Source organism: Chelon labrosus (assembly GCF_963514085.1).
Source record: "Chelon labrosus genome assembly, chromosome: 21".
Lineage (NCBI taxonomy): Eukaryota > Metazoa > Chordata > Actinopteri > Mugiliformes > Mugilidae > Chelon > Chelon labrosus.
Window position 1 is genome coordinate 20,569,611 of NC_140354.1, and position 18,790 is coordinate 20,588,400.

The following is an 18,790-nucleotide window of genomic DNA, read 5'->3' on the forward strand; positions in this document are numbered from 1 at the left end:
GTCTCTAATGGATCTCCACCGCTGTTTCAGAACCAAGAACAACGCTGTTTTGTGTGTGTGCCTCATGACTTAGGCAAGTTATTGTGTATTAATCTCTGCCCTGATGTTAGTTAGACCTGCACAAAACTCATAAAGACGTTGGTTATTGAGGAAATTTGTAGCTTAACTCCTTGAGTCTCCTTATACATCAATAATAGACCACATACTGTTTCAATTTGTTTTACTAAACAGCTGAAATTATAAGTCAAGACACTAAATAAAATGATATATGCGATCAGTCTTTATAGAACTTTATTGACATGTTTTGTATATTTTAAGGTACTTTTACTGCCATTTTTGTGCTTGTTTAGTTTGTTAAATCAATATATTTAACAGACTTCTTTTTATCTTAAAATTGAACTTACATATTAGTTTTTTATACAACGATTTTAGACATAAAACGTGAAATGCTTGTACGATATCATGTCTTTGGACATGAAGCACCTCAAATTGGCTAAATGACATAATACAGTGTAATTTTAGTAAATCTTATGTGTTTAATTCCATGTGAGGCCCATGTGAAGATGACAGATGATTCATCCTCTCTACAAACAAACATTCTGGAAGATATTTAAGAATCCACAGATGATTAACTAACGGTGCCTCGCTGTGAGGGCCACACTGGACGCACAAACAAGTATCTGTCCGACCGCGTCACCCTTCACAGAAATGACGAGAGAAAAAGTTTTCATCTGTTGAAGTCATCTGTTGGGGCCGTTGACGGATTACCTAACCCCGTGTCCTCCAACTTTAACAGCCAGCGCTTTACAAATACCTGGCCCCAGAACAGTTGTTGGGGCCGCCTGCTTGTGACAGATGGCTGAGCTCGGAGAGGACCGTTCCAAGAGGTGGAGCCATTAAGACTCGACACCGACCAATCACGGGGAGGGGTGGAGATGCGCTTCTACCCGGCAACAGATCCAGAACCTTTTCCCCACCGTTGCTCTGCTGGATTCAGGTGTGCTGTTAAAAAAAAAAATAAAAAAAATGCTCCAGGCCTGAGAAGATCTGTTGAATGATGAGACCCCTGGAGGAAAAAGTTGGCTTAAAAATTTAAAAATTCATTACCTGAATATGTATATTGTAGTAGTTTTAAAGTATGAAAGTAGTCGCTGAATCAAGCCTAAGTGCACTTTGTGTCACATGCAAAGCGGAAAATATTAGATTAAGTAAACGAGGGTCGGGAAAAAGTCTGTAGGGAAAAAGGCAGAAGGAGAAAGAGGTTGTGTTTGCACAAGCAGTTTTTCTCTCCAGGAGGCCCTACGGTGCATTTTTAGGAACTTGGCAGACAGACTGGCAGAGTGAGTGAAACATTAACACTCCTCAACCTTTGTTACTGCCAAAAGGAGAAGAGACAGCTGGAATCAAGAGCAGGAGAGATCTCGGGGTATGTTTGAAAAAACGTGGGCGATTCATGTCTCCAGCTGCTTCTTTACTGACCTCAGTGGAAATCCTGAAAGTAGACAAAGAGAACCCGACCAAACAAATTAAACAGAAATATTATACTTGTACATTTTATTTATTCAAATAAATAAAGTTGCAAAAGTATGCAAACCCTAGTTTTTTAATATCACACTAAACATTTTCGGTAACTGCTGATCTGCCACCTACAGCAACTTATAGGAGTTTTAGCCCATTCCTGATTACAGAACCGCTTCAGTTCTGAGATGTTGGTGGGTTTCCTCACTTGAACTGCTTGGTCCAGGTCCTTCCACAACATTTCAGAGCTGAAACTAAGAAACCTGTGATTTTTTTAGAAAAAAAAATGTGACACCGAACGACTCCCAAGTCTCGTTACAGTGACTGAAAACGCTTCTGAACTGACGGACTCTAATTTGACTTTGGGATTAACTTGTAATCCAAAAGGTGTACTTAATCTTGCACCTCACAGATGTGCAATATTGTCTCGTTTTCATTCGGTATATTATTTCAAGATGTTTTGAGTCACTTCTTCTGCAGAAATGTAGACGTTGTAGAGTGTTGCAAAAACCGCTTCACCTTGCCATCCCTCACATCCCTTATCAAATGCAACCCAACATACCCTTTGGAATAATCTTATCACCGCTTCAGGGCCTCAATTAAAAACTTTGCCACTGAGTTCACTCACCAGAGATACTCTTAACGTTAAATAAATGTTTCGGTTTCATGCAGAACACTTTGTCCTTGAAAGTAGGGCTTGCATGTCGTGCACGCCTGCATATTAAGTCCCGGCCCATTTGTTTTTTGGTGTTGACACCTCCGTTAATGCTGAAACCGTAAATCACAGAGCGAGGGTGACAGCGGTGACATTACCGATCCATGCAATAACGGAGACTGCTGAGCTCACACTGAGAATATACAGTTTACACGTTATACATTTTGCAAATTATGTATTTTTCTGCCTTTCACGCTGTCGCCTAATTCCAGGCAATGAAATCACACTTAATCAACACCATGCTCTTTTTTCCCCCTCTTTTCATTAGTCTAAATAGAAACGCAGATTTGTTTTAATGTAGCCGGAAAAATTAACGCTTTCCACTTTTGTCGTCCTCAGCAGAAATGTCAGTACTTTCATACAGTGAGTGCATCAATCAATGGAGCTTAGACACACTCGGCTGGAGCAGATACAGACAGGAATACAAGGGAGGGGGAAGGGGAAGAGCCGTGTAGATAAATGGCTCAAAGGACTTCAAACTTTAGAGGATGATGGACTAAAAGCACTCTGGATTTCATTCAAATCTTTAAAACGCCGCCTGTGATTTATGGCGTAATGTCACCGAGTCAGGATCCAGTTTAATAATTAAACTTGTAAAAACGGGATGTTCTCATTGTGTAATTAAAGTGTAGCAATGGGGAAACAACGCCAGATTTTACAGCAGGTTGCGTGTTCTGATCATAGAGTCTGATCAGTATGGTCCACGAGTAGAGCTGGGCGGAGTTACAATATCAATGCCCCGCCCACACTTTTCATTTAATTAATCCTACGCTCTGTTCTACGTCCACCAGATACAAAGAAATGTTGGATTATAAACTGTTCTTATTTATTGTTTCCAACTCTTTATTGTCCTACGGGACTACTTCATGGAGTGGTTGGCATGGCAACTTGTAATTATCATAATGTCACATCCTGTTTGTCTAGCGTCAAATAACCAACTAAAATGGACACTTGAGTATGCATCAGTATTATATTAACTACCTAAAATGACAGAAGCCATCCTTGAAAAAAAAAGATAACAGATCTTTGTTGTCAGGATTAATTGGTACCAAAAAATATGTGGTTAAATTTAACCCAAGGGAAGCAAACAGCTGTTATCTATGTCCAATGTTTTACTAATACGTCCATCCACCCCAACCTCCTCTGTCTGTGGACTTCACTGTCACTTGAATGTAAACACATGCTGTAGTTTATCTACAAAGACAACTGAAGGCTGGCGTTGTTGGAAAGACACCTGTTAACCCTCATGGAAATTTGGCAGAGGTACATGATTGGCAACACACTCAACATTGAGTTGGGCAATCCAAAAACTGTGTGTGAGGTGAAGGTGGGGTAGGGTGGGTGGGGGAGGGGTTGGAGTCTTGCAGCCAGGAGGAGTTACTCACTTAAAATGTTTCTCTGCACAGACTGACCGACATCTACTGCACCACTTTTCAAAATGAACCATGGGGAAGGGGATGGGGTGGAGGTCTCTGCTTAACTTCTGTAAATGGAAACACTCGATTCAATTATTTATTCAGGACTCTCTCAGACTTTACCGCTTGTTCAAAAATAGGTGTCATCAGAGGTGGCAAAAATATTCACATTCTGTACTTAAGTAAAAGTATGGATACTTGTGTAGTTTTATCTACAAAGACAACTGAAGGCTGGTGTTGTTGGAAAGACACCTGTTAACCCTCATGGGAATTTGGCAGAGGTACATGATTGGCAACACACTCAACATTGAGTTGGGCAATCCAAAAACTGTGCGTGAGGTGAAGGTGGGGTAGGGTGGGTGGGGGAGGGGTTGGAGTCTTGCAGCCAGGAGGAGTTACTCACTTAAAATGTTTCTCTGCACAGACTGACCAACATCTACTGCACCACTTTTCAAAATAAACCATGGGCAAGGGGATGGGGTGGAGGTCTCTGCTTAACTTCTGTAAATGGAAACACTCGATTCAATTATTTATTCAGGACTCTCTCTCTCTCTCTCTCTCTTTGTCTGCTGGCTAACCGATCTGTGAGGATGCAAATCAAAGCCACACAGCTCCCGTAACAAAAAACAGGCCCCGTCCCATCTAAGGAGTTGTGTGAATCCAAAGCCTCCATTGTCTAAGAGGGGAGGAGGTAAGTGGTTTTTTCCTCCTTATCCAAACACGGCGTCGGCCCGAGCTATTAGTCGAATGTTTCAGTCGTGCAGGATGTGTGGCGGGGGGTCGCTTCCTAAAATGCCTTTATGGGTAAACACCCACAGATGTGTTTTAGATTTCTCCAGAGAGGACCTGTTCATTTTAATTTCACTTTCTACATATTTAAAACAGTACGAATGATATAAAAATCGGATTCGACGCCACTGTCTGGTGCCTGAATCACCCCCCGAGGTATCGATTATATGTCCAGAACTCCTGGAGGACAACAGTGACTCAGTGTTTTTCCTCACGTCCGCTGGCCATCTCTGTTTTCTACCTCTGTGCCCAGACTGTCCTGCCTCACAGCCGTTATTACAGTATGAAGGGACAATAGAGCTGAATAATAAACGATCCCATTAACTCAACTTAATTGGGAGACTGCTATTAATCTAAGGGGTAATCTGACATCTGAGACCGGAGTTTAACAGACCTTATATTAACATATGTCCCAGTCTGATGTGGATCGCCCAGGTCTGGGACACATTTGACCTCCTTCTTTTGTTAGTGTGAACACACAATGAGTCCTGGGTCACATAAAAGACCACCTACTCCACAGGGCTGATCTGTGGAAGAGGAGTTTAACTCATTCATTCAACCACTATTAGAAATGATCACCTGAAAAGGGACTAACTAAATAAGAAATAAACCTAAACAATAATTAGCAGTTAGCGTACGTAAGTGTTCATGGTTCAGTTCTAACGTGAGCTTTGTCTCTAAAATAACTAGCGTCAAGGTGGACATATATAAATAATAACTTGTGCTTCCAGTGGGTGAGAGACAGACTTTACCGCTTGTTCAAAAATACGTATCATCTCCCCAAGTCATGATGCACGCACACAACACTCTGCTGTTCATGGTTCTGAAACAACAGTAGCTAGAGATCCATTAAGAGACAACAGCTGTTATAATATACTACTGTTTTTTGTTCATTTACATACAGACAAGGTGAGATCTGATCTCAGGTTCTGTCTGGGGACGCACGTGGAGACAGATCTTAACACCAGGTGTGAATTCAGGTGTTCGAAGTTGACCAACTGCGATCAGATTGCTCAGGTTGGATGTTAATGTGAGGTCTGAATGGGGACTCATACGCTGTTTCTCCGTCTCCGCAATTTTTTGTTTTGTTTTGGATCAATAAAGATGGAAAACATTGGGGAAAGATTAACTGAGGAGGAGATATGAACATTTGTACGACTCGTCTTCGGTGAAATTTCGGCGAAAGTTTCAGTCGCCATTGTTGAAAGTGAAGCAGGAAGTGGAAACTGAAATTAATCCAACTGGCAAAAAAGCCACCGCACCGACCAGTGTCTGGGTGGCTGAACGAGCCAGACTGAAGAGCGCACAAGTATAAATGACTCTCACCGGTGTAGGCTACGTACATAGGTTACAGCGTTTATGATTCTAAAAGAGGCTTTACTGTAGCCATAGTTTATCCTCTTCCTAAAACATTGTATTAGATCAGCACTCAACCCAAAGTAAATACGTGTTTCTAGTGACAATGGGGATGATAGAAAAGTGTAATAATATCTTTAAAGACTTCAGTGCTGCTGTTGCGTAACACTTAATGCCAACACAATGACACACACACGCAGCAGGATTTATCCTCCTCGTTTAATGGCGTTGTTAGCGTGTCCTTGGGGGCTCGGTTTGCCTGTAGCGGTGACGATGAATGAATATAATCTGGAGGATGAATGACGCTGTGAACCTATGATGCTGCACCGCCGGGCACATTATCATCACTCCTCATGGGAAGCTGTCTACATGGACGGTACGTCTTCAGCCTGATCAATCATTCTGATTAGAAATTTGTTTCAATCAATCACTACAGAGCTCTAATGGCAAAAGCGGTTCGACCCGCCGTGGCTCGTCAAACCTCCTCGACATATAAGAGAAGACTTTTGTGACAACAGTGAATTGATGCAGTAGAAGAAGAAGGACTAGGAAGAGACAGAAGAAGAAGGAGGAGGACGAGGAGGAAGAAATAGGAAAAGAAGAAGTATGAGTTAACAGAAGAAGAAGAAAAGGAGGAAGACCACAGGGTCTAGTGTCCAGTCTAGAAGACCAAGATGTCTCCAACGTTGCTGTCCACATGGATTCCAGCTTGGATGCTGTCCCTCCTGGAAACTCTTCACCCCACACAGATGGAGGTCCAGTGGACATTTGGAGCCTGCCTCTAGCGTGAGGAACTTCAGTTTTTGGCTATCCATGTTTGTAGTTCTTGAAGAAGAACTCATTTTTATTCGTTCATTTTCTGTGGGGTTGCAGGGTGGGGCCTGGAGCCTATCTCAGCTGTAATTGGGCAAGGGGGGGACCCTGGACAGGTCTCCAGTCTGTCTCAGGGCTAACACAGAGAGACAGACAGCCATTCACACTCACACCTGTGGCCAATTTAGAATCACCAATGGACCTAACCAGCATATTTGGACGCTGGGAGGAAGCTGGAGTACCTGGAGAGAACCCACGCAGACACAGGGAGAACATGCAAACTCCACACAGAAAGAAACCAGTCGGCCCATGGATTAGAACCTAGAACCTTCTTGCTGTGAGGCATCAGTGCTAACCACTACTCCACGGCGCCGCACTTATTATACAAGGATGTGAATAACCACATTTCTCTGCCACATAAGCCTCATATCCAGGATACTGCTGCACATGCAAACATCACAGTTGTTGTAGCGTGCAGGGAAATCCCTGAACTGCTATAGCAGGTCACCCCGAGGGAGGATGAATCACTTCCTGAGAGCGCAGGTTGGGCTGTGGACTGATTGTGTAAGTGAATAAACTCCCTTCTGCAGCAGCAGCAACAACTTAGGATGAGCGATCTGTTAGACAGAGTGGAGAAAGGACCGTGCGTCCTCGACAAGAGCAACACCGGCCTCGGCATCCTGGACGAGCTGTGGGGGCTGAAAGCAATTCATGGGCAGGGACAAAGGAATGAAAGAGCTGGAACAGCTGTGGGCTGAGTCTTTCTTTAGCTCCTCTGACAAAACGAGTCCAGTGACATTTGCAGTGATGTTTAAATCTCTGCTGATCAACCGATGTCAAACACCAGAACCTTATTTTCACAAAATGTGTCTAGAGTCCAGCTGTGTCAGCGGTCCACTGCTGATAACAAATAAAAACTGAGTAAAAATACCTCAACCTTTGGTCCCAGCTCATTCCTGTTATTAGGCTGTGTATGCATGGGTCGGGGAGGGGGAAAGGTGTAATAAAAGATGGAAATTCAATCTCTTGCTCTAATGTAATACTTTCCTCATCATCACCGAGGGGTGACTGAGATCATTTCAGTAATAAACGTGCGTGGTGGTTAGCACTGATGCCTCACAGCAAGAAGGTTCTAATCCATCAGGGGCCTTTCTGTGTGCAAAGGCATGTTCTCCCTGTGTTCCCTGAGTGGGTTCTCTCCAGGTACTCCAGCTTCCTCCCACTGACCAAAGACATGCTGGTTAGGTTCATTGGTGATTCTAAATTGGCCATAGGTGTGAGCATGAAGGCTTATCTGGAATTATTAATGGCAAGATCAATTAAAATTAAAATTACGTGAAGATCGTCTATGTTTTTTTTTTTTTTGAGTTTGGTTTTAGACTCTAAAATAACAAATAAAAGCAAAATTCAAAAATCGGAGTAAATTTGCCTTTCGTGAACGCAAAGAAGAAGAAGAAGAAGTAGTTTCCATCAGTCAATGATTTAAAAACTTTTCTGTTGGTCTAAACGGAGCACGGACGCGACTCTGGAACAATATTCAGATGTAATTTTAGACTTTCTGACACAAGGAAATCTGGTCATCTGAATTTATCTCTGGGCGTTTGTCTTGTGAATCTGGAGAAGCATGGATTAAGATGGACTATGAAGAGACAAAACAAGAAGAAGAAGAAGAAGAGGAAGAAGAAGGATGAGTTAGAAGAAGGACACAGAGGAGAAGAGGAGGAAGAAGAAGAAGGAGGAGGAGGTCTATAAGCATTGACTCACTTTTGGAGTTAACCACTAGTGGACATTTGAGGAACTGCAGTTTTTGGAGAAGCACCAGGTTTATTTAGTGCTGAACTTAAAGGGGAACTACCGTTTTTTACAACCTGGACCTTATTTCTGGCATAAAATATGATCGTTTACTCACCCATATAACTTTTGTGTAATTTGTAGTCCTTTGGGAGATATTTAGATCTGCGTATATCCATATAGTGGAAGTGACTGGGGCACCGAAACGCAGCCTCTAAATAAAACATTATCTGCTGCGAAACTCATTCATTTCATCAATATTTTGTTATCGTATGCTAGTGCTATTCCCCAGAGTTACCTGTTGTCATCATCCGGGGTCTGTAGGTCAATCTACAGACCCCAGATGATGTCTTCCGACCTGGATGATGTCATCTCTGAGTGCTGCGCGCCCCCGCTATGGTCGGCTTGTTTACCTGTAATTTGCTACTGCTAGTTTTTTGCAACATGACTGAATATTTTTCCGTTTCTGAGGTTGTGTCAGGGATGACATCATCCAGGTCAGAAGACAACAGGTAACTCTGGACTCAATGGGGAATAGCACGAGCGTATCATAACAAAATATTTGTGAAATGAACAAGTTTCACGGCAGATAACGCGTTATTTAGAGGCTGCGTTTCGGTGCCCCAGTCACTCCCACTATATGGATATACGCTGATCTAATTATCTCCCGAAGGAAAACAAATTACACATAAGTTATATGGGTGAGTAAACGATCATATTTTATGCCAGAAATAAGGTCCAGGTTGTAAAAAACAGTAATTCCCCTTTAATGATCCATGGAAACTACAGATGATGAAGTCTACTTCCTGGCTCATTGTTGGTAAATACAGTGAGTTTTGACTTGTTGCACTTTTATTTTTTTAAATCACGTTAGTAGAAAGATAACTAAGTCTAATATTAACTTTCTCTTCTTTGTTTTAGACTACGGGTATTAAAAGCAAACTTTAAAAACAAACAAAATGCACCGACCACGTTAAAATATCTTGATTTTAGTGCATTTATCAAATGAGTACTCTGAACTTTTCCCCAGACTCTTTCTAATTATTATTTATTGACACAAAATGCATCGCGGGGGAGTTTTCAGTTCGTCTGACGCTGCACAAAAAAAGGAAATTTGAGTCTCTTATTTCAGCGCTTTCATGCTCTACATGTCAAGATGTAAACCGAGCCGGGCTTCATCAGTAACGTGAGCTCTCGCCGTCGGATCGCTAAACGTTGACCCTCCTCCTCCCTCCTTTATTTTTTCTCATATTTCCCTCGGCAGCTGCCTGCTCTCGCATATTTTTAGCCTCGAGCTACACTCTGTATCGATTGTATCGGCTCTTGTGTTTTTTCCGTGTGGGCAACTTGGAGGTGAGCCACATTCCTCTGCTCCTGCATTGTCCTTGAAGGGGGTGGGGGGGGGGGGGGGGGGGGGGGCGTGTCATTGTGCCCTCCTCGCGTTCCAGCCCCGAGGCCTTTGACAACTCCTCGTAAAGAAACCGGGACCTCATTGTTTTCGTATTGTTTTTATTTTTTAATCTCAATCGGGACTCGCTGGTGTGTGCGTGCACGTGCAAACCTCGTGCATTAAATTATCATTAGAACACACACAGAGAGGACGGTGATAGCATCCAGGAGCGTGTACACAGGATGCAGATGTGCAAGAATAGAAACAGCATCATGTTCCCCACTGATTCCCAAAAGGCACAGCGATATCTGGCATCATCAGCATCACGGACACTAAAACAATTTCCCTCCTCTCATGTCTGCTTTTTCTTTCCCCCCTCTCTCCTCCTCTCCCTCCTGTCGTTGTTCCATTTGCATCCAAATCCCTTCATCGGGGCAGCAGGGCTCTGATATGTTTACCTCTTTCCATACTCATGAAATGTTAATCTAACCAGACGAAGGGACAAACTAAAAAGGAAACTCTCTCTTCGTGCTCTTTCGCCGCTAATGTCTTTTCAGCGCTCGCTGGCAGTAATCTGACCAGAAACAGCCTCTTTGAGCTCAGATAATGATTTTTCCACTTGCCCCCCCCCGCCCCCTCCCCTCTTGTTCTTCGTCCCATCTCCGGTGGCTGCAGCCTGTGCTCTGCAGCGTTCGCATGTGCAATGCTGATTATTGCCGCTGACCTCTGCTCCACTGGCTCGCCGGCTCGCTCGTTACCTCCCCATCCCTCCACGTCCGCCCCGTCCATCCGCAACAAAACAACAAGTTTTTAAACGCCGCTTGCCCTGAACTTCTACAGCGCTGGCCGCGAACAAGGAGGCCATTGAGGAGTGTGGCGAGAGGAGGGGCGGCGGGGCAGTCCTGGCATTCGGTTGCGTGGCATTGGACTGATCAAAGGCTGTGAGACGTGGGATGGGGGGTGGGACACACACGCATGGGTGAACTCAAACGGGGCATGAGTAGCGTTTGGATATTTTTGGGCACTGACCGGGTGTTCTGATCGGGTTGTGATTGTACATGCAGTTCCAAACACAAGTGCCACACTTCCAGACAGGTGGTTTGGTTTGGTTTGGCAGCGGCAGTGTGGTGAAGGCTGAGCTGTGTTCCAACCCTCGCCCACGGTCAAGAGCTTCGGGTCATGACCCGAAAGAACGACATTGCGGACACAAGAGGCCGAAATGAGTTCATTCACAGCCTGCGAGCAACTGAAGCTACAACTCGGCAACGGGTGAAGCCAATGCAAATCATGTATTACAACAAAAATAAGTTGAAGCTCAACTTTCATTGTCGCAGCGTCTCATTTGCCTGTTTCTCCCTGTGCTTGCTTGGTACTCCAGCTTCCTCCCACTGTCCAAAGACATGCTCGTTAGGTTAATTGGTGACTCTAAATTGGCCGTAGGTGTGCATGCGAGCGTGAATGGTTGCTTGACAGCCCAGTGACAGCTGGGATAGGCTCCAATCCGCCTCCGCAACCCTCTCGCGATCACGACAAATGGATGTTTCTATCACCTTGCCATTATGTTCCATTATATTTATATAGTTTGCTGTTTCTGCCTCCTCTACCAGCTGATCAGGCCCAGAAAACCTCCCAAGGTAGGCACCCAGGAGGCCAAACCACCTCAACTGTCTTCTTTTGACACAAAGGAGCAGCAGCTTTATTTTTATTTATTTTTTTTAGCTCCATCCAGACGTCAGAAATCCTCAACCCTATCCCTGACCCTATCTGGAGCCTTCACATTAGAAGTGAAAAGAGTGACAAGCTGACGTCAATCGCTTCCACTGTGCTAAAATAAACAGTCCAACCAAAAGTCCAAGCAAAAAGCAAAAAAAAAAAAAAAAACACCAAGAAACAGCAAGTGAGTGCATTTAAGAAAACAGAGGCAAACTGACAAGAAACAAAGGGAAAGAATGGACTCCATATACGAGGAACAGGTGAAACTAACGAAGGTAGACAAAGGACGTAAGGTAAGACAGGTGAGTGGAATCGCAAGGAAGTAGAAGGTAGATCCAGAATCCACTGGAGAGATTAGATCTGGTCTGGGAACGGCTCAGGATCCCTCATGAGGAGGAGCACCTTGAGGACTTTGCTTTGCTTGTTGCCACTCAGCTGAAAATGGATGGATGAGTGGATGGGAAGCAACTTTAAGTCCCTTAAGGGGCTGAAAATCAAAGATGTGTAGTTTCTACACCTTTCCACCAATTTTCAAACCAATATTCACTATATGTCTTTAGCGTTGATGCACAACACTGACCGAACAAATTTTTGCGAACTGTGAACTGAATCTCAATCTTGAAGGAAATAACAATGTTCACCCCCGTCCAGGCACCGCAGAAGCAGCTGATCCACACAAACAGTTGGGTTATTTCCTAGTATATATACAGTCAATGGTTATTCAAAAAAGCAGAACAGATCGGACTGGGGATGGATGGGCAAGTCAGTCAGAGTTTCTGTTGCAACAAGGATAGTGAACTGTTCATTTTTTCCGCATAAAAAATGTGAACTATGAACTTGAGCTAGTTCACTTTTATCTGTGCGAGCTGAACTTTGAACTCTTGTTTAGTGTGAACTTGCACAACACTGTTTATTGTATGTACATCCAATAAGATGATTCCTTGATCCACTGGAAACCCTACTTTTTCCTATAAATGTGTCCAAACGCAACACAAGCTTTGGATCTTCTGCTCCTCTCTGGGCTGTCTTTGTTTTCCTCTCCTCCGTGGAGCTAATCCAATTTCTTTATCTGATCTCCCTGTAACCATTTTAACTTAGTGCACAGACGGCGTAAATGCATCAGCAGTAAGAGGCTAGTTTTGTGATGCAATAGCGCTAACTGGGTCAGTGTACGTCGCCGTTACATAACAGATGAGCGCGGAGTTGTGACCTGACCGCTGAACGACCGCTCGCTCTGCTGTCACAATGACCCGGGCCCCGGTAGAAAGGAAACCAAGCAAACAACCGTGGCAACGGGCACAGAAGCCCAGAGAACTTGTCGTCGTGCCATTTATTTTTTAATTGCTCCGTTTAATTAACCTGAAACTGAGAATTCTCCACCCAACATGCAGCACATAAACATACGTTTCCCCTCCACCACACACCTGAACGCAGCATGTAATCCATATGTACGTTCCTTATGGTGAAACGGCACAGGCCTGGATTTGAGTGTGAGTGGGTGTTTCCTCTGATAGCCCTCTCTAAAAATAAACCGGTGCCCTTACATAAGAACCAAGTCAGTGTGAGAGCAGCAGCGATCAATGCCAGCAGGTCCTGACCGTTATCAGCTAAGTGGGACGTGACACGCTGCAGCTACACAGCCCTTTATTTATTTATTTTAATACACACCAGTATATATATGATGCATTTTAACATTTCAAGACGCCCTGACGTTAAATGCCAAAGTTGACCGTGACCTCGTACATAACTTTCAGCCAAGCACAAAGTTTAACCTTCTTCTTTTCCACCGGGGCAAATATTTTCATTCACTCATTCATTTTCGGTAGCCGCTTATCCTGTGGAGGGTTGCCAGGGGTGGAGCTTATCCCAGCTGCCACTGGGCGAGAGGCGGGGTACACCCTGGACAGGTCGCCAGTCTATCGCATGACATGTTTTCATGTCACATCATTTTACATCCCAGAAGAATTAACCAATATTATTTAGCCAAACAGAATCTGAGAGGACAAAAGTTGCACGGGAAGACAATACGAGGGTTGATCAGTAAATCAGAATACCCTGAAACCAGCAAACGATGCTGCGCTTTTATGCAGACGATTTTTCCGGTTATATTTCGGAAGGCAGAATGACGTTGGGATCTTTGGGTTAAGGGCTTACAGGGCTGAAGGCTTATTAAAAGTCATGCGGGACATAGACTCCCTAACCAACGTACGTAGCCTACGCTGGTGTCAGTCTAGTTCACTCTGTAACAACACCAGTGTCTTTTTTGGCGGTCAGGTTAATTTTTGTTTCTACTTCCTGCTTCGCTTTCAACAATGGTGACTGAACCTCCTCAGTTAACCTTTCCTCCATGTGTTCCATCTTTATTGATCCAAAACAATCAACTCAAAAACTGCGGAGATGAAGAAGCAGCCGGGAATACTAAAGCGCTACTGCCAAGAGGACCATTCACAGTTCTTGCGGTCTGCGATGCCGTGATGCGTAGTTACATTTCTGGGGAGGTGCCTAAAGCGCCTACAACCCTAACCCTAGAACTGCATACGTCCGTCATGGTTTTAGTCTTTTGAGTATTTTCTGTGACCTTGCTTCGTTTTCCTTGTGTTTCCTGTTTTTCTTCCTCTGTGTTTCTTGTTTTCTCCTTGTGGCTCCGCCCTCATTAGCTTCACCCATGTCTCGTTAGCCCCTCTGACCATGTGTATACATAGCCCTGCCTTTCCCTTTATTCTCTGTCAGGTCGTCTGTGATGTTACCTTGTTTGTTCAGGTCCACGTAGTTCCTCGTGTTCCCAAGTTCTCACTTTGGTTGTGGTCCTTACCTGTTTTTGGATTATCCTGCCATCCCTGTAGCACTTTACTGTCTCACATTTGGGTCCTACTGCTACATAATCATAACAATTGCTATCTCGAGTGTTTGAATGACTGAACTGAACAGATAACAGAAAGAAAGCGTAAAACAATGGATATCCAATATGGTCGCCAGCTTGTGAAAATGGTGCCAACCTGCAGCTGTCGTTGGCTCAATAGACACATGATAATATTATTCAGTGTCAGGGCTGGGTATCGCTGCTGATTTCCTCAATCATTTAGACATATTTCAGTTTCAAACCTATCTTTGTGATACCTCCTCCATCTTCTCCCTCTAGGTAAAAAATCCAACCAGCTTTCAGCTTTCCTGACTGTTCTCTCTAATTTAGAGCTTCTGTTGTGTTTTGGATCTTTTAGCCAAATTCAATATCATACTGATTCTTGCTGGTCAATGTATTATTATCTGAAGAAGCAGTCAAGATACCGCTCTTCCTGTTTCTTGCTAAGCTAATTAGCTCCAGTGTCGACCCCTTCTGTCGACTTCTGCTTATAAAGTCTCTCAGTACTTTAGTGTTGGCGCTCTGCAACGAGGTTACTAGGGTTACAAATGTAACCCTAGCTTCTATGAATTCTCACTCATTTGTAACCCTAGTTTCTCCTCCACAGGCCCCTCCACACTCTTCAGCTCCTCATCGCTAACTCTTTACCAGAACTGACAACTGATTTAAAACTCTTGCACAGTGACAAATACAGACAGATTTACCTGCCGCTAATTAGCCAAATAATCGTTTTATGAACTGCGACAGATGGTGCATTCAAATCGGAACCTACATTCGCACAAAAAAAAGGAAAAGTCGCGGCCAAGTTTAAGACTGCAGGACACAGATGGGTAAAGCAAACTTCTTCTGCTATAAATAACTCAGGCTCCCAGCTGAGAGTAAAATGTGGATTATGTCCACCTTGTCCTTATTTCTGTCTCAAATTTGCTCCGTTGTGTCCTCCTCTATTTGCGCTGTCACGGCCGTAGGAGTGGACGGATGTTTTTAACGTCTATCAGGACGCTGTACATGCTATGTACCCTACTTCCCCCCTCTCTCTCTCTCTCTCTCTCTCTCATTGCCTCTGTGCTTTGCTTCGCCACCGTTGAGTCCCTCATCAATCACTGCAGCCTATGTATCTGTCTCTTGCATCTCAGAGGCCGTCGTCCCCCACCTCATGCCTCTTTCACTGAATAAATCGATGCATTTTTCTAAACGCCCTCCTCCCTTCGCCCAGGAAAAAGACCCCGATATGAGTCTCTGTATGCAGAGCGACCACCTGTGTGAGCTATGAATGTGTGCAGGAAGGAGAGATGGAGGCTGCATGGAGAGATTATGACCCAGGCCTCCTCGTTCTGCTTCATTCTTCCCAGGAAATCACATCAGCCTGCTCTTGGATGAGCTGGCAACGTCACAGTCACATAATGCATGTTTAAAGGATCAAAAAGGGTGAAAGAGGAAAAAAAAAAGCAAAGGAGGGGACCGTGAGAATGGTTGCCACGGTGACCATGACATCACCGCATCTGAAGGCAGACAACGAGACGACAGACGGAGACACTTTAAGAAATCCAAGCAACAGAAATGTGTCTCTCCGGATCCTGAAGACGATCAGGAGGATTCATCCCTCCCCTCTCTCACTAACCAACCCACCCACCCACTCACCCACCACCTCCCCTCTCTGCTGCGTTTTGTGTGCGTCTAGATGTCGTGGGCGACTGCTGCTGCTGCTGCTGCCACTGCCGTTACGCCCGCGTGGATGCGTGGAGGTGTTCAAGTTCAGGTTCCAGTCATTTTTAATTGAGTTGTTTATTATTGAGGGAGAAGGACAAAGCGCCCACTATCACTGATGATGTGATTATGTGTTTACAGTGGGTATAAATAGGCTAAACATCCTGTTGAATCAGCAAAAAGACGATGAATCATATCAGAACGTTTGGCTCTGAAAACTAAGATAAAATATTAAAATAAAAAATGTGGAATAACTTAACTGCATAGGTTTGCACCGCTGAACTGTACATTTATTTTTTTATAAAAATTATTATATACTGTATATTATTTATTTTGGTATTTTTATATATTTTTATATTTTTTATAATTATTTTATTTAATTTTTTACACCTATTTTTCTTTTACTAGTGGTCTTAAAGAGTGTTTTATTTATTTATTTATTTATTTATTTTTTATTTAATATGTGGATGACTAAAGTCCAAGCACATCTTGTCTCCGTAATATTTTTATCGATATTTTTATTAATATTTCTAATTTGTTAAAACAAATAACAAAAGACTGAAGCAATTCTTCTGAAAGCCAGTGTGTTTGTCTGTTTGGATAAAAGATAAATCTCTCATCTTCTTTGCACAGACCTCCTCTAGGATTCCGGTGTTCGTTGGTGTGTTGCCACCCTGTCAGGTGAAAACTACATTTATGATAATCTCTCCACTGTCGCTAAAGCCCCAGTTTAAATCATGATGCTGTCACCTCCGTGCTCCACAGTGGCGTGTTGCTTTTGTAGATAAAGGTCAAGACTCCAGCAACAACATTAGACCGACACGTTTCGATGCTGGAAGGGTTGTTGGAGTCTTGACCTTTACGCAGTTTCTTTTCCTCCTCCATGAACCTTGGTAGGCGAAGTCGCAACAGAAATAATGTTTTTTTTTTCTTCGCCAAACATACGGATCATCTTTTACAATTTTGTGCAAAATCTTCCTCTCATTTCTTTTCCACATGGTTGGCTGTGGAAGCATTGTTTGTGAAGAAGATCTACAAGCTACGATACCAGCTGGGATTTATTTGGAGTCAGTTAAAGTCACTTCAGGTGAAACAGGTGTTAAATGCATCAAATTGTTTTTGGTGGCATTGCAAAGATTGAAATTTTTTAAATAAAACCAAACAAGACCAGGATTATTTAAATAAAACATTTTCTAAATACTATAAACTGTTTTCGGTATACTCTTATAATATAATTCCACCAAAATTGCCACAAAGCTGAACCCATCTCGCTAAAAACAAACATTTGGACTCGGACCAAGACTCTCCGTGTTGTTGTTGCAGACTGCAGCAGATCTGTTCGTTTTATCCTCTGTGAATTGTGGGTAATTTTCCGAGGCTGAAGACGCAGAGCGGACACATGCGTGCACCTGCATACGAGCGTTAACCTGTAGTCGGACACGTGCTGAGTCGAAAAAAACAAGAAAAGAAAACACACAACAAATGCACAACGGGAGCCTTTCACACACAATAACTGCGACGGCGCGTCTCTTTGATTCCGTTCATTTCGTGCCCCGTCCCGTGGACTGTAATTGCAGCTGTTTTCTCCTCACGGCTGGACGCCTGTTTACCTGCTAGAGCTGCTTTTATACGTCTGACCTGAGCAGGGGTGTTTATGTGCATTGACTGTTGTGTGGGGCAGGGGAAGCTTAGAGACGCCTGCTGTTGCTCATTTGGACGTCCCTGAACAGCTAAGGGTCAAAGGGTCTGAAGCTTAATGCTAAAAACAGTACTATGCAGTATAAACTATATTTTTTAATAAGTGCATGTTTGGGTATGTTCCCTGCAGATGTTCTGGTTCCTCACTTTACTGTCAGCGCCTGAAAGTTGTGTAACAACAAAACAAAGAAAGTCAGAAGTGCAGCTTAAACTGCCGTAGATGGTTTGTCTTAGAGAGATGATCGATCTATTGTGCAGAAATATACTCACGTGAATTAAATACTGAACTCTGAACGGCCTCAAACCGACTTCATATGATCATTCATACAACAACTCACCTTTCTGCAACAGATAACTCCATCTTTATTCATGTCAATGCTCCTTCAACCATACTGTTGCGCCTTATCATTTATCCTTCCTATGTATGTAGTGTCTATTTACTTCTATTTCCATTTTTTGTAGATTTGTACCTATTCAAATCTGGTAAAGTTTGCACATATTTTGGAAATAAACAGTGTATAATCCAACATTTCTTTGTAACTGGTGGAGGTAGGGCAGAGCGTAGTGTTAATTAAAGGAAAACCCGAGTTAGTCTGGAGGAATTGTGGGCAGGGCATCCAGATCGCCACCCTAAAGCTTGTTACATAAAAAGTTTGTTTTGGCCCCTCCCACTGCACCACGACATCGTCACACGCGCTAAGCATTGTGGGAGATGCGGGAGACGGACGACGAGAGGCACTTTTCTTATTATTGTCGGATGTCGGCCAGTCGCTATGGCGACCGTGTCCGTCGGATCACGCCGTTCGTTCAGCATGCACTGACACAACAGTATGCTGACCTCTATCCAGGAGACACTGTGAATGTTAGCATCTGGGAGCTCACAGAGGGGCCGCGTTGAATGGCCGCTAGCCGCTTTTTCCGCATTAGCCACGCCCACTTCCAATTTCTGACCAATCACAGAATAGTAACAGGACGCCACGCGAGAAAAAAAATTCTGCCCGGCTGATGTGTCGAGAAAAAGCTGC